This window comes from Oryctolagus cuniculus, unplaced genomic scaffold, assembly GCF_964237555.1.
Source record: "Oryctolagus cuniculus unplaced genomic scaffold, mOryCun1.1 SCAFFOLD_40, whole genome shotgun sequence".
NCBI classification, from domain to species: domain Eukaryota; kingdom Metazoa; phylum Chordata; class Mammalia; order Lagomorpha; family Leporidae; genus Oryctolagus; species Oryctolagus cuniculus.
In genome coordinates, this window is record NW_027208345.1 from 52,583 (window position 1) to 64,242 (window position 11,660).

At 39.4% G+C, this 11,660-nt stretch overlaps 1 pseudogene; it reads right to left on the minus strand.

The window, feature by feature from the left end:
* Positions 1-7,376: 7,376 nt before the first annotated feature.
* On the minus strand, positions 7,377-7,508 carry LOC127485665 (U4 spliceosomal RNA; annotated as a pseudogene).
* Positions 7,509-11,660: the final 4,152 nt, after the last annotated feature.

Consider the following 11,660-nt stretch of genomic DNA (forward strand, 5'->3'; position numbering starts at 1 on the left):
CTGTTAAAATGCTTACATGATTTTTCCCTCATTCTGTTGATGTGATTTATGAGGTTTTTGATTTTCAAATGTTGACTCACCCTTGCATCTTTAGATGAAACCAAACTTACTGTTATGTATAATCACTGGTGTAGCTTTGGATTTGGTTTACTAATGTTTTGTTGAAAACTTCTGCATTTATGTTCATGAAGCATACTGGTCTGTAGTTTTATTTTTTGTGTTGTGTCTTTGGTTTTGGTATTGGTAATGCCAGCTTTCTGAAAAGTATTTTATAGTTTTCTTTTAAAAAAATATTTATTTACTTGAAAGGCAGTTACACAGACGTGAAGGAGGGGTAAGAGAAACAGCAAAAGCAAGAGTGAGCAAGAGAGAAAGAGTCTTTCATCCATTGGTTTACTTCCCAAATGGCTGCAAAGGCCAGGGATGAGCCAATCCTAAGACAGGAGCCAGGAGCTTCTTCTGGGTTTTCCTCATGGGTGCAGGGGTCCAAGGACTTGGGCCATCTTCTACTGCTTTCCAAGGCCATTAGAAGAGAGCTGGATCTGAAGTGGAGCTGCCAGGCTCCAAATTTTCAAATTGGCACCCATGTGGGATGCTGGCATTCAGGCCGGGGCTTTACCTGCTTCTGCCACAGTGCTGGCCCCTTACAGTTTTGTATACTCTAAAATATTTTGCAATAATTTGAAGAGTATTTGAGTTATTCCTTCTTAAATGTTTTATAGAATTTAGGGTTTTCTTTGTTGGGAAACTTTTATTAATTACTACTTCAGTAATATTTCTTCCTATGGCCTACTTATATTTTCTATATCTTCCTTGTTTAATCTTAATATGTTACACATATTCAGGAATTTATTTGGGGCTTTTAATTTGTTAACACACAGTTCATAGCAGCTTTTTATGACCCATCATATTCTGTAGTATCAATTGTAACGTCTACTTTTCTTCTCAAATTTTATTTATTGAGGTTTTTTCTTCATTCTTTTGTTACTCTGGATAAAGGCTTTTCTATTTTCTTTATCTTCTTAAAGAACCAGCTATTTGTTTTATATCTCTAATATTCGTTTAGTTTCAATTTCATTTATGACTGTTCTTACATTTACTTTTTCTTGTGCCCTGCTAATTTTTGCCTATGGCTTGTATTCTTTTTCTGTGTTTTTTTAAAAGATTTATATTTTTTTTGAAAGTCAGAGATTTTTTTTTTGAAAGTCAGAGAGAAGAGGCAGAGAGAGAGGTCTTCCATTCACTGGTACACTCCCCAGTTGGCCATAACGACCAGCGCTGTGCCGATCTGAAGCCAGGAGCTTCTTCCAGGTCTCCCACATAGGTGCAGGTTACCAAGGACTTGGGCCATCTTCTACTGCTTTCTCAGGCCATAGCAAAGAGCTGGATAGAGGCCAGCACCATGGCTCACTTGGCTAATCCTCCACCTGCAGTGCTGGCACCTCAGGTTCTAGTCCCGGTTGGGGCACCGGGTACTAGCCCAAGTTGCTCCTCTTCCAGTCCAGCTCTCTGCTGTGGCCTGGGAGGGTAATGGAGGATGACCCAAGTGCTTGGGTCCCTGAACCTGCATGGGAGACCAGGAGGAAGCACCTGGCTCCTGGCTTCAGATTGGCACAGTGCCAGTTGTGGCAGCCAATAGGGGAGTGAACCAACAGAAGGAAGACCTTTTTGTCTCTCTCTCACTGTCTATAACTGTCTCTGTCTCTCTCTCTCTCACTGCCTAACTCTGCCTGTCCAGAAGAAGAAGAAGAAGAAGAAGAAGAAGAAGAAGAAGAAGAAGAGCTGGATAGAAAGTGGAGCAGCTGGGTCTCCAACCAGTGCCCATATGGGATGCCAGCACTTCAGGCCAGGGTGTTAAACCACTGCACCACAGTGCTGGCCACTTTTTCTGGGTTTTTGAGATGCAGCATTAGACCATTTATTTAAGATCTTTCAAATTTAAGTGTAAACACTTGTCATTATAAAATTTCCTCTTAATACTGCTTTTGCTGTGTTCTATGCTTTGATATGTTGTGTTTTCATATTCATTTAAGAAATTTTCTGACCTCTTTTTAATTTTTTAAAATGATACATTGGTCATCATGTTGTTTAATTTTCATGTACCTGTGAACTTTCCAGTGCCCTTTTTATATTATTATTGATGTCTAGTTTGATTGATTTCAGTCTGAGAAGGTAGGTACATGGTATGATTTCAATCTTTTGAAGTTTTTGAGACTTGATTTCTTCATTAGTAATCAGTGTCAGCATTGTCTACATGTGCCACAGGTTTCTGTTCTTCAGCCTTTTGTGGATGTTACAGTATGACTTTGAAGTGGCATGAGCTTCCATAGGTTCTTAGTCCCTAGAGTTGTCAGTCATACTGGGGTTTGTGATGTCTGTATCCACATTTCTGGTCATGCTATCCTTTTCTACCAGGCAAATATGAATATTTCTGGTGCTTGTGGCAGCAAAATTTATGGCCTTTTTACTATACTATGTGGATAAGATATTCCCCAGGTCCTGATATGTTAGCCTGACTAATATCCAGAAATTTAGCATCATGAGTTCAAGTCCCAAGTCTGGGAAATGTTAAGGAGACATTCCCTGAGTCCTACAGGGTGAATACAGTTTATGCTGAGGGTTGTGTATCAGCAGTTCTGGGTCTGGAGCACTGTAATGCTTATAGGTTCCATTCCCTAGGGTCTAGGTGTATTTACATGACTCTCTGAAATACAGTACACAGAGTGACAGCCCTGGAGATACAGGATACAGTGGGGTCCTTATCCAGGTCTCTCAGGTTGACTGCCAATTATTCCAGGGGTTGAATTCCAGCCTGAAGCATGCAAAGATAGGACTGTATAACTCCCACAGATGAGTGTTATTCCAGGGTTTATAACACCAGCAGCAGCAATCCTAGAGCTTCAGATATTGGAGAGAACTTTCCTTTGTGCCTACAAGGCATGCAAAAATGATGCACTGTCCTGCCTTCCAGCACCACGTGCCAAGAGTTTCAGAAGAGGCCTCTTTAGTTCTGGTACTCTGGAATTCTGTATGAGATGCTACTGGTTACTAGCCATATGAGGCCATGAGAATTTCTCTATATCATACAGAGCAAGCAAGTAGAGCTCCAGAGCTCCTGCAGTTGCAGAATTCACAAGGGCTGTCTCTACCATGGAAAATGCCCATGCTGTTTCTGGGGAATTCTGGTAGCAAAGGGGCTGCTTGCTTCATCCAAGGCAGGTGGAGTACAGTAGCTTCTTAAAAGTAGCTTGGGTCTGGCACTTTAGGGACAGACGAAGGCAATGTGGGTTTTGTCTTGGAAGCAAGGAAGTTGCTCAAAACCCAATCATCCCCCACAAATCTGCTTTCACTTGTAGAAACCCTCCAAAAGGAGACACTGTATTGAATATTTTCCCATTTTGCATTAAAATGAGTATCTTGGCTGGGAAAGAAGGTTTTAAAACATAGTCTTATGTTTATGTAATAAGGTAAATAATTTTTTTACTAACCACTTTTTACACAAACTTAAAGTTATCATTAAATTCTAGAATTAATTCCAAAGACTGAAATGATTACCTCCACTGAGATAGCTACAACCTTATAGCTAATGTGTGCTCTTCCCCTCCCCCCTTGTTTGTTCAACAAACAGACCCACCAATCATCATTTCACTAGCTGAAAGGCACTAAATAATTTTCTTCATAGTACCACAGGGACCTAATATCTCCAAGTCAAACAGATAATTGGTTTCTTGATTTTGACAGCAAGAAATGAATCAGTAAGTTATCAGAGGATGACTTCATAATTGCAGAAGGGTTTTAACTTGCTTGCCTTTTTGGGAAATGAAATTATATTTTCCAATAGACATATCTATCACAGTACCTGACAGAGATGATCAATACATCATCATAAATAAAACCAGCAAGCATACCATAGTGATTATTTGCACTTTTAATGCATTTGTTAATCTTTATTGGATAGATTTATTGTCATACAATGAAGATAACTAGGTAAAAGCCCTGTCAATCATATGGAAAAACATAAAGGTCACTTTTTAAAAGTAAAACTTTCAAGTTTGCACTTAAAAACCAAACTAAACAAAAAGCACACTGGCAAGTGGTTTTCACAGAATGACACACTATATTCAAAACTGAGAAAATGAAATAATATTGATGCCCCATTCTTAAAAATTAGTCAGATTTTTCCCAAAAAAATAAGGTAGACACTCCTAGTGCTGAGTTCTGCTGAAACTTTAAAATATATATTAAAATAAAAATACCAAAAGTGGACAGCTCCGCATAAAATGAGAACACATTTACCTAACAAAATTCAGAAAGAGTCCTGATTTCCCCACCACTGAAATCCTGTAAGTTTCATTGGGCTAATGATGCTTCACTGCCCTACTCTGTTATTAGTGGTCAACAAATGTAGATTCTGAATCTACTTTTTTTCTATCCAATTAAAGAACTACATTGGTGATGAGGCAGAAAATGAACAAATTAAATGCAAATACTTTAATTTTCAGAAATTTTGATTTTTTTCATTACTTTACCTCTCCCCAAATTGAAAGAAATATTTTTGAAATGTTTCTAATAAATTAGTATAGAAAAATTATGCTTGGTACATTAACAGAGAAGCTATCCATTTTCTCAAAGTATAGGAATTTCAATTATTTTATTATTTGGTTTGTGGTCATTTGTATTATCACAATCGCCATAAAAATGATAACTTCAAAATTAAACCTACAAATAGAGATAAATAATTATATTTTTATGAATTGTCCATGAGGCAAATGTTATCCAAACATCTCTTATAGATTTCCATTATTCATTATTCCTGAAAAATCACTTCAGAGACAAAACAATTTTTTGTTTCAAATTTGTGACAATATCTTAATACTTCTGATAACTATAATCAATAGCAGGTAGTAAGACTTGTTTTCCGATGTGTTATATTAATGTATTTAAGTAATTAATAATGTATTTTAAGATAATTCTATTAATGTGTAAGTTTAGTGAAGAAATCTTAATAACACCAGATTGCTTAAAAGTGAAAAAGTACTATAATTTGAATGAAACTGGCTCATATTGAAGGTTCCCTTCCAAAAGAGAAATTCTATAAATCAATAAACTTAAAATTTGCTTTTATTACTAGGCATTTATCTTCATAAAAATATAACATTTAATTTATATCTAATAGTTTAGTTCATTTGTATATTATAAGTACTACAGTATTTTTCTTAGCTTATTCTAAAAAAAAAAAAAACTACAAGATAACACTTTGGCTCTCCTGAACTGAAAATAATGAAAATGTTGTTCACTATGAACTGCTTAAAAAAAGTACATAGGCTGGCACCATGACTCACTTGGCTGATCCTCTGCCTGCAGCGCCAGTACCCTGGATTCTAGTCCCGGTTGGGGCCCCGAGTTCTATTACCAGTTGCTCCTCTTCCAGTCCAGCTCTCTGCTGCTGCCCAGGAAGGCAGGAGGATGGCCCAAGTGCTTGGGCCCTGCACCTGCATGGGAGACCAGGAGGAAGCACCTGGCTCCTGGCTTTGGATCAGTGCAGCACGCCAGCCATAGCAGCCATTTGGGGGGTGAACCAATGGAAGGAAGACCTTTCTCTCTGTCTCTCACTGTCTAACTCTGCCTGTCAAAAACAAATATAAACATATGACCTTGGGAACATTTTGAAGCACAAAATCCCTGACATGACACCAGAAGTACATAAGGACATTTAACACACACGGGTCCTTTCTAGCATGTCACATGACAACTTGTAAGATTTTCTTGGTAATAGGCAATATGCATGTTTGTGATTCAGAAAATCTGATGAGGTTGCAAGCAATGAAAATAATAGGTGATCCTAGTAGGAAAAAAAAGCTTGAAGTCCCTTCCTTCTTTCCTTGAAAGCCCTAAGAAAGGGTGCCTTCTTCCACATGAGGGGCAGAAGGGCTAAATCTCAAAACTAGGTGGGAGGAGACCTGGAAATTTAGGGATCTCCTGCAAGCCTGCATGCTCTGTATTAAACATGGTTTATCCCCTCTGAAACTCATGGGCACGGTTAATCCAGTGATGAGAAATTCAGCAGTGAGAACAGGTGAGGCCCTGCAGGAAGTGATCAGGATAAATCCATTCATGTGATCATGGATTAATGCCTTATCCCTAGGGGACTGCAACATAGACCACTTTGGATTGGCCCCCTCTGCACCCCTTCTGTCTGTCCGCTGGTCTCTGTGCCACCCCAGGACTCTACCAGCAAGAAGATCATCACTGGATGCTGCCCCTAGACCCTGCACCAAAACCGTGAGGTCAATAATACCACTTCCTTCTCACACACCGAGCCTGTGCTGCTGCACGATTAGCAACAAGAAAACTGACCCAGACCCCTACGCCGAGAGGCCTGCTTGAGATATGCTGCCTCACTCAAGGAAATCGGGTCATACAGGAAGCTCAAGTTCTCCCTCACCACACAGAGATTGGAAAGCTGATGACCCAGGGTTCAAAGAAGCTGCAGGTGGGGACTGCACACCACCCCATGGTCCTGACAGCCAGCCCACTGCATACCTGAGTCCTAGCATCCCCCTGAGGGCTCCTGCGGTGTGGGAAACACAAACAGTAGCACTGGCTGAGCTGCCTGGAGCCCCTCTCAGGAGATATACCTTGTTTGATGACCGCACTTTGTGCAGTTCTTCTTGTCAGTGTATACACTTTAGAAATTGATTACAGCAGAAAACACATATGAACATGTATTTAAAAAAAACTTGTCCTTTAGGGAAATTTTAGACCTATAAAGCTAAAGAAAAAAAAAAGGTACAAATGTGAACTTTTGAATAAACATCTAGCTTTCATGAATGCATGGTGTTATAAACCACACTAAATATATCACTGAGAACCAGAAGTAAATTGGACTGTCTTATTTTGTGATTTGAAATCTAACATCCTTTACTTTTCCTGCACAGAAGGTAAATTATGTTGTGATATGAAACTCAGTCTAAGTTTAGATACACAGGGGCAAGTTGCTTGCTCTAATGAAAACAAATCTGTTAGATCACTTACCCCAGATATTCCACTACCTTTAAAATAATATATCATAGTGCATCATGAAGAAAATATATTTATGCCTAAAAATTTAAGTACAACTATTACAAACTGTTTAACAAAACTTAAAATTGTGAAGTGGAACATTTTTCTTTGCTTCCCAATAAAAGCATGTCACAGTTTAATGTCTTGAGAATAAGAAGTGAGAGTTTATAAAGTGAAATACATTTTAAGGAGAGAATTTATAATGTTCATTTTTGAACTATTTATAAAATGTTCATTTTGAAATGCATTTTTACTTCATTTGCATTTTAAAGTTGTAACATTATCTATATATAAGTATTTTCATTCATCCTTACTGGTTATTGCAAACTACCACCTACCAGAATTAATTGATTCCAACCATTTACAATTTGTTTCTTGACTTCAATTAACAATAATCACACCTCAGATAAACCTCATTGGCTATGATACTGCCACTGTGCAAAGCTGTCTCTTCACTTCAAAGAAAAATAATTGATATATCTCTTGAGAAAACAAGTAAAAATAATTTGGCATCGTTTTACAAAATTGAAGTCCACAGAACTCTAAAACAACTGCAGGAATATTCTATAAACATGTACTCATACATATTGTTCTTACAATAGATTCATACCCATGTCACATGAGAGGAATTCCTTGCTCAAATTCAAAATTTTCACATTCTTATCAGTATTTAATATGGTGACTGTAGTTGGCACAAGAAATTCTCTTTTTTAATATTTATTTATTTGAAAGTCAGAGTTACAGAGAGGCAGAGGCAGAAGTGGTCAGAGAGAGGTCTTCTATATGCTGGTTCACTCCCCAAATGGCTGCAACAGTGGGAGCTGCACTGATCTGAAGCCAGGATCCAGGAGCTTCTTCCAGGTCTCCCATGTGGGTGCACAGGCCCAAGGACTTGGACCATTTTCTACTGCTTTCCCAGGCCATAGCAGAGAGATGGATTGGAAAGGGAGCAGCCAGGTCTCAAACCACCACCCATGTGGGATGCCAGTACTGCAGGCAACAGCTTTACCTGCTGTGCCACAATGCTGGCCCCACACAAGTGATTCTCTACAATTAAAAGAAGAAATTTGGGTATGATCACTTTTCTAGCCTTCTTGTTTTTTTTTTGGGGGGGGCAGAGTGTTTGAATTTAGACTGACAAGGATTCAGCCCACTCCACAAAGAAAAATGCCTAAATATTAGAACATTGCTCCTGACCCCTCCTCAGTTGTTCTTCTGTATGGGATTTCTTAATGACTTACATGATTGGAGATATGGGAAGCAGTAAATGAGCTACCATACTTCCTTGTGTTGTACTTAGGATGTTTTTAGGATGCCTACAAATGAACATGAGTTCTTGTCTGCCCTCATTTATACTGTAAATTTAGAACATAATCTGTGCACTGCAAGTGACTAGGTAAGGATACAAGGTACTGGGGCAACAGAAGGGAGTCTTTTTTGCTAAGCACCAAGACTAACAACTCTGTGGGCTATAAAGCTCACATTTCCTTCCATGTCTAGCTTTAAATCATTCAGAATTCAGAGAAAGTAGGAATGTAAGTTATGAACACTCTTCACTGCCACAAATTTTATGATACTCATGAGTTTATATTCAGGAATAACTTAAAATTTAAACAAAAACACCATAGTGAATTTTGAGGGATTCATCAATATCTATGTTTGTAATTAAAATTCACATCTATAATTATATCTACTTCCACATGATTTGACAGGAATTATTATCTGGGATGGGTATTTAACAATGCCTTTTATAATTTTAATATTGTATCAAAAAATAATCCTTGAAACACTTGGGAAGTTGATGCTATAAACATGTTTACCCAAAAATTAAATATCTTGGAAAAAATTTAACTAAAGATGTGAAAGATCTCCACAATGGAAATTATAAAACATTAAAGAAAAAAAACCAGAAGAACACACAAGAAAATGGAAAAATCTTCCATGTTTGTGGACTGGAAGAATTAATATCATAAAAATGTTCAAACTATCCAAAGCAATTTATAGATTCAATGAAATCCCAGTAAAAATACCAAGGACATTGTTCTCAGATTTGTATGGAAACACTAGAGACCCCAACTAGCTGAAGCAACTTTAAACAAGGAAAATAAAGTCAGAATCATCACAATACTAGATTTCAAGAATTACTACAGGGCCAGGGCAGTTATAAACAAAACAGCCTAGAAGTGGCACAAAAATAGACATGTACACCAAAGAAACAAAATATAAACCACGGAAGTTAATCCATGCACCCACAATCAACCAATGAACTGAAAATCAATCTCTGAAGAAAGGATTATCTCTTTAACAAATGGTGCTAGAGAAATTGGACCTCTATATTCAGAAGTATGAAATAAGACCCGTATTAGCACCCTATACAAAATCAACTCACAATTGATCAAGGATCTACATCTATGACCTGATATTATCAAATTACTAGAGGAAACCATTGGGGAAACTCTGCAAGACACTGGCATAGGAAAGATGTCTTGGAAAAGACCCCAGAAGCACAGGCAATGAAAGAAGAAAGAGCCAAAAGCAAAGAAGCTTCTGTGTTGCAAAGAAAACACTCAGCAGCAAAGTGAACGTACAGAACGGAAGAATATAGTTGTACTCTATATAATTGATAAAGGGTTAATATCCAATATCTACAAAGACCTGAAGGGACTCAACTACAATAAAACTTATTGTGGCATAGCATGTTAAGCTTCTGACTGCAGTGCCAGCATCCCATATGGGCAATGGTTTGAATCCCAACTGCTCCACTTCTGATCCAGCTCCCTGACTGTGTGTCTGAGAAGGCAGCAGAGGATGGCCCAGGTGCTTGTACCCCTGCACCTAGAGGGAGTTCCTGGCTCCTGGCTTTGGACAGGCTCATCTCTGACTGCTGTGTTCATTCAGGCAGTGAACCAGCCGATGGAGGAATTCTCTCTGTGCATCTCTCTCTCTAACTCTGCCTTTCAAATAATTACATACATGCATACATACATACATCTTTTTAAAAAAGAGATGGGGGAGACAGGGAGAAAAAGAGAGCACTTTCATTTTCCAGGTCACTCCCCAAATGTCTGCAATGTCCAGGGCTAGGTTATACTCAATCCAGGAACCAAGAGATTTATCCAGGTCTCCCCCATGGATCACAAGGTCCCAGGTACTTTGTTATCTGCCACTGCTTTCCCAGCTACATTTCTAGGGAGCTGGATTGGAAGTGGAGCAGCCAGGACTTGAACCAGCATCACAGGTTGTAGCTTATCTCAGCATCACAGGTTGTGGCTTATCCCACTATGCTACATGCCAGCTCCTGTCCTGTCAAAGTTCTAAACTTCTATCAAAAACCACCATGACTGTGCACAGACTCCCCCACTGTGTGGTTGTGGGCCTCTTCTGGTCAGCATTTCAGAGAATTTTCTGCAAGAGCATCGATCATTATCTTTAAATAAATTTAAGTTACCAATGTGCTCTAAGGCCATGAACTTCAGACTAGCTCTCTATAAGGAGAGTTGTATAATATCAATTACAGGAACAGGCATTTGAGCACAAAATGTTCAGAGCAATTTGGTGGTTCCCCACTGCTTCTATTGGATCTCAGACTGAATCACTCAAATGTGGTGTTCAAAATTTTAATGTTAGCATTTGAAAGTGCAGTATTGGGTCCAGCACTGTGGCACAGTGGGTTAAAGCCATGGCCTGCAGTATTGGCATCTCATATGGGTGATAGTTCAAGTCCTGGCTGCCCCACTTCCAATACAGCACCCTGCTAATGCACTGAGAAAGGCAATGGAGGATGGCCCAAATGTTTTGGCCACTGCACCGATGGGGACCCAGAAGAAGCTCCTGGCTCTTTGTTTCAGCTTTACTCAGCCCCCAGTTATTGCAGCCATTTGGGAACTGAACCAGCAGATGGAAGATTTCTCCCTCTGTCTCTCATTCTCTCTAACCCTGCCTTTCAAATAAATACATAAATAAATATTAAAAAGTGCAATATCTTAACTGTTGGTGATTGTAGATGGATACAGGGAGAAACATACAAAATTAGTATATGAACTATTGTAAGAAATTTCTTTATATCAAAATGAACAGTTGGGATTCAAATGTTAAAAATATCCCATTTGCAATGCCCCTAAAAATAAGTATTAATCTGGGGCCAGAATTGTGGTGTAGCCGGTAAAGCTGTCACCTGTGGTGCTGGCATCTCATACAGGTCCAGTTTGAGTCCTGGTTGCTCTACTTTTTTTTTTTTGACAGAGTGCACAGTGAAAGAGAGAGAGAGAGAGAGAGAGAGAGAGAGAGAGAGAAAGGTCTTCCTTTTGCCATTGGTTCAGCCTCCAATGGCCGCCACGGCCAGCGCGCTGCAGCTGGTGCACCACGCTGATCCGAAGGCAGGAGCCAGGTGCTTCTCCTGGTCTCCCATGGGGTGCAGGGCCCAAGGACTTGGGCCATCCTCCTCTGCACTCCCGGGCCACAGCAGAGAGCTGGCCTGGAAGAGGGGCAACCGGGACAGAATCCAGTGCCCCGACTGGGACTAGAATCCGGTGTGCTGGCGCCGCAAGGCAGAGGATTAGCCTATTGAGCCATGGCACCGGCTGGCTGCTCTACTTCTG